This window comes from Apodemus sylvaticus, chromosome 17 (genome assembly GCF_947179515.1).
Source record: "Apodemus sylvaticus chromosome 17, mApoSyl1.1, whole genome shotgun sequence".
Lineage (NCBI taxonomy): Eukaryota > Metazoa > Chordata > Mammalia > Rodentia > Muridae > Apodemus > Apodemus sylvaticus.
The window spans coordinates 52,178,655-52,184,021 of record NC_067488.1 but is presented as its reverse complement, the minus strand read 5'-3'; the positions used below and the strand labels follow the sequence as shown (position 1 = coordinate 52,184,021).

The following is a 5,367-nucleotide window of genomic DNA, read 5'->3' as shown; positions in this document are numbered from 1 at the left end:
TAAGGTCACTGTGCCACCTGTTGCCAAGTCCCCTTCCCAGTACCACCTGCTCCATGGCCTGGGGACACCTGTCAGGGTTTTCAATTGATTTCGTTGTTGTTTGTTTTGTGGAGCCCAAGCTGGCCTGGAACTCTTTCTATAGCCTAGGCTAAACCTTGAATGCATAACCATCCTACTTTAGTCCCCCAGCTCCTAGGGCTCAGATTACAGACCTGCAGGCCCACACTGCCACAGCCTGGTTTATACTGTTGCTGCCTCTCCTCTCCCTCTCCCCCCTCCCCCTCCCTTCCCCCTCCTACTCCCTCCTTTCCTCTTCCCTTCCCCCTCCGTTCCCCTCCTTCCCCCTCCCCTTCCTCTCCTCCCCTCCCTCCCCCTTCTCTCCCCTCCCCTCGCTTCCCCTCCCATTCCCCTCTCCTTTCCCCTCTAAGATTTATTTATTTTATATATGTGAGTACACTGTCCCTCTCTTCAGACACACCAGAAGAAGGAATCAGTTCCCATTACAATGGTTGTGAGCCATCATGTGTTTTCTGGGAATTGAACGCAGGAGGACCCCTGGAAGCTCTTAACTACTGAGCCGTCTCTCTCTAGCCAGCCTCTCCTTTCTTAATAGGGGCACAAAGATATTCATCATGTAGCCTAGACTAGCCTCAAACTGACAGTGGTCCTCCTACCTCAGCCTCCCAACCACTTAGATTACTGGGCTAGCACCACCACTCCTGACAACAGGTTTTATTAGCCGAGGTGAAAGTCCCCAAATGTAGAGTAACAATCTGAAATCACACAAGTCAGTGATATTCGGTGTCTTCCCAGCCAGCGACACCAAGTTCCAAACATGTGCATTTCTTTTGTTGTTGTTGTTGTTTGTTTGTTTGTTTGTTTTTGGAGACAGGGTTTCTCTGTATAGCCCTGGCTGTCCTGGAACTCACTCTGTAGACCAGGCTGGCCTCAAACTCAGAAATCTGCCTGCCTCTGCCTCCCAAGTGCTGGGATTAAAGGCGTGCGCCGTCCCTGCCCCGCAAACAAATGCATTTCCCACAAAGAAACCAGTTCATACTGGGCACTTGCTTCTTGCCCCAACCCAGCCCTGCCCTTCCCCATGACCAGCAAGTCCCTTAGGTCCCTCAGCAGATGCCTTCTCTGAACATTCCCTAGCAGGCCAGAGCCTGTATAGCTGGCTTCCTTCCTGAGAACCCCGCCTTAAAGGTTTGACAGCCTTACACCTCACACCTCACGGTAGTAGGTAGTACCTCTTCCCTCTCCACAAGGCTCTAAGGAGCAAGTGCTCTCATCACAGCAAGGAGCCGGGAATTCTCTGTGTCCAGGGAGTCCCCAGACAGGACCAACCAATGTCTTTGCTGATGGGTTTCAGTCTATCAAGTCTCCCATCATAGGGTGGTGGCTGTCCCAATGACATACTGTGGGACAGGATCTAGAGAGAGGACACTGGACCCCAGGTTCTTACTCCCACTCTCCAGCAGCCCTGCGAAGGTGAGGCTATCTTTATGCTCAGCTGCACTAAGGGGATCAAAGGGAGGACCCCCTATTTCCATCCAAAGTCACAAAATAGGACAGTCTCCTTGAAACTGAAGGAGAAAGTTAAGCCTGGGACCTTCCGGGGCCTCTTGGAGACTGCCCAGCTCCTGAGTCACCCCCATGGAGGGGCAGCAGACAGGCAGGGGTGGGGCCCCGAGAAGCTGAGTCACCCCTCCGCTAGGCTGAGCTGGGCAGGAGATCAGCTCAGGGTGGAGCCCCAGGATAGCATAGAGGGCAGGGCAGGGATACTCAGAGGGGGCAAAGCCGCCCACTCACCCTTTATTTCTGTCTCTTCTAGAAAGTATGGTAACATCCCAAGCTTCACCCTGTTACCAGCTTGCTCAGGGTTCTTGGGATGTTCCAGGAAGGACGGACAGGACCCCAAGACCTCCCTGAAAAACTCCACACAGGGTTGTGACGATCCGTGCGGGGACCGCTCAGCTGCTTCCTCCTGGGGAGGAGATGACTACCTCTCCACTTCCAGAGAGCATCTGGACACATGGACTAGAACTAGACAGAGCGGAGGATGGTGGTAGGTTCTCCACTTTCACCACCCCAGAGCCTCAGGGAAGGAGCCAAGCCTTACTCAAAGGCGCGCACTCATTCTGTCAAAGCTTCACATATTCCTCACACCGGCCACAGGGCAGGGGTCAAGCCACCTCGTTGATCCACAGTCCCCAAAGGACTGTATTGCTAGTGTCACTTTCCAGGTAAAGAAAACTGATGTGGAGACTGTAGAACATTCCAGGTCAGTGTCTCTAACACCCACAATGCCACTCTCAGATGGCTCTGTCACCTCCCCTGAGGATACAGTGCCCTGGGCAAGGATCAGGTCCACAGGTTGTCATGACTCTCTTCTCAGTGTGGGTCTCAGGCCAACAGCATCACCTTCTCCATATATAACACCATCACTCCAGGGAGCCTCGGGCCCCACCTCTTAGTAGGACAGCCAGGAAGGATGCCTGAGCCCTCCCTCTCTCTCCTAGGCTGCAGCCTCCGTCATCCTCCACACCTGGCTAGGCAACCTTAGACCTGGTGCCTGAGTCTGTGAAGCTAGGACAGAGCCAATGGGCCTGGGGTACCTGTTGCTCTGGGTCTTCCCTAGAGACTGTGACCCAGAAACGGAAGGGGAGCCAGCCGCGCCCTCTTCCGACCACTGCGGGAAGCTCCTCCCATCCTTGAGCTTTCGTTCCAGCGAGCGGAGCCGTTTCTGTCCCGAGGAATTTTAGGACTTTTTGTTCTAACGAGCTTGCAAATCCTCCTTTGCCAGCCTTTCTCATTATAAAAGTAATCACAGTGCCAGCAACAGGTTGGTTAGGACCGGCAGGAACTGGTCATTATGAGGTCTGGGGTGTGGGGAAATGGCGTTGCAGAGTGGCAACTTTTTCAAATAAAACTGACTTTCGGGCGCCGCTTGCACAACCCCTAACAAAGGGAACACAAACAGAAGAATCCGAAAACTCTGATCAGAGAAAAGCTTATAAAGCAAGCAAGCCTGTTGTCTGTCGGTCTCACCCCTCAGGAACCCACTATCAGGAGTTTCTGGACTCTGGAGGGTCTCAGCCCTGCCACGGCCAGGCACAGACACGCAGCGCCTGAGTGCACACATCACTACGCAGGAGAAGCGTCCACACCACACATGCAAGAGAAGCAGGCTTTGGTGTCAGATAGCTAGGGCTCAAGTCCTGCCTTCTATATTCTGCCTTTGCACAGTCTCAGTTTCCCACGGATCCCAGCACTCCCCTGCAAGGGAAACAGGATTCCCAGCAGCCAGAGGCTCCCCCCTCTCTCCCTCCGCCCAGCTGCCTCTAGCAGTAGCCGCCGCTCCCCCCACCACCCCACCCCCGCCACACCGAGGAACTGGAACTTGGCCGCTGTCTCCAGAGGCCAAGTACCCTCAGCAGCGCATTCTCAGGAGGAGTTCCGCCTGCTTGGTCATGGCCTCAGTTTCCCTTTTGGGTCCCCGCTATCAGAGTCTCACCTACCTACAGCCCGGCTCACAATCGCTGGCTTCTCCGTGAAGGACACTGCGCACAGAGGTTGGTAGCCGCTGACCCCGCCTCGCCCCGCCCCGCCCCCGCGCCGCACCCGGAGGCACCCTGGCTTCCCAGGCCCGCCCTCAGCCAGACACCCCTCTTTTTGTCTCTCCCCATCGTGGGCCTGGACACAGAGGGGGAGAGATCCCTGCTCCAGGCATCCCAGACATTGTTCTGCAGACAACGAATACCACAGTGGTGGCACGTGCTTATATGTCACACCTGAGAGACTGAGACAGGAGGATGACAGTGAGCTCGCTGCCAGTCTTGAGCTGCGTATTGTATTCTTTTTTCCAACTGTGCTGAATTCTACTTATCATTTTATTCCGTGTTTTGTTTTTTTGTTTTAATGAGGGACTTGAGATATAGTTCCATTGTGGAGTGCTTTCTTTGCACGCAAAGGCTCTTGAGTTTCAATCCCTTGCACTACCCAAAATAAAAGAAAACAAAAACTAACCGCTTTCTGCCTCTTGCATTAGTAAGGCCCTAGGCACTATGCCTGGCCACACCCACTGGCTGGCAGCTCTTAACCTCTTCCTGTGAGTCAGTTAGGCTGGCTGACTAAGGAGCCCCACGGATCTGCCTGTTTCAACCTTCTGGGCCCTGGGATTATTATAACCGTGCAACACTACATCCAGGGTTTTAACAAAGGTTTTGGAAATGAAACTCAAATCCTGGTGGCTGCAAGGTAAAGATGAGTATGTGGCCCACTGAGGCGCCTTCTCAGTTCAGGGCTTCTGAAGTTCTTAACCAGCTGCACAGCACCAGAAGGGGGTCTGGTTGTGACATCTGTCAGCACACCTCTGAGCCTTGTCAATCCCTGTGGCAATGGTTCTGCACGCCTTGCACATACGCATAGCCTTTCAGTCTCTGCGCCTCTCTAACATACTCTAGTCTACCTCCTGGATGGGTTTCATGTCCTGTTGTGTATTTGCCAAGGCTTGAATGGAATGATGTCCCCTGAGGGGAAGATCTCAGGTGGAAATTAAGTTTCCCTGGTGAAGAACCTAGAGGTGAAACCAGTTGGAACCAGGTGGACCTTGAAGAGGTGACTATGTCCCAAGGACTCACTGGATGGCCCCAATCCATATCATGATTCATACAGCTATAGATCCATCAGTTATCCTGAGCGCAAGTCTGGTATCAAAGCCAGCCAGCCAGTGCTGGTTCTTGGATGCAGATGAAGCCCTGCATCCCTTGGATTCTGGAGAGTCTCTACCAGCAAGGAGGCAGCTTCTCACCTGGAACTTTACGACCCTGAGGACTGTACGTGGAGTCAACTTGTACCCTTTATAAATGGCCCAGTCTGCCATTCAGTGGCAGAAACAGAAAATGGACTGAAGCATCTTCCCTCTTAGGGGCTCCATTTTGTCTAGGTTGGCTAGTAGTCCTCCCAGTGCTCTTGTCAGTATGTCTAGAAAGTGAGTTTATAAATCTGTCCTTCCTGGTGGTGGACTGACGCCTCTCTAAGAAGTCCCACTGTCCTTCAAACCTTGAAGGTGTGTTGTGGTCTAATGGCCTCATGCAGTGTGCTTTGATGGCAGTATGCGACTGTATGGGTCGCTGGTGCACTCAACTGTTGATGCCACCTTCTTGCTACAGCCTGTGGGTATAAGTTCGGGCTGTGAAGATTTGAAATTTTGGGGCTGGAGAGATGGCTCAGTGGGTAAGAGCACCGACTGTTCTTCCAAAGGTCATGAGTTCAAATCCCAGCACCCATATGGTGGCTCACAACCATCTGTAAAGAGATCTGATGCCCTCTTCTGGTGCGTCTGAAGACAGCTACAGTGTACTT

General features: G+C 53.1%; 1 protein-coding gene across 1 annotated transcript in view; it reads right to left on the bottom strand.

Annotated features, from left to right (window-relative positions):
- Tspo (translocator protein) overlaps positions 1 to 3,601 on the bottom strand; it is a 10,981-nt gene extending 7,380 nt beyond the window's left edge. Inside the window, exon 1 of the mRNA XM_052161163.1 lies at positions 3,522 to 3,601. The gene's annotated coding sequence lies outside the window, so the exon portion shown is untranslated. The remainder of the gene's footprint in view (positions 1 to 3,521) is intronic.
- Between the last annotated feature and the right edge of the window lie 1,766 nt (positions 3,602 to 5,367).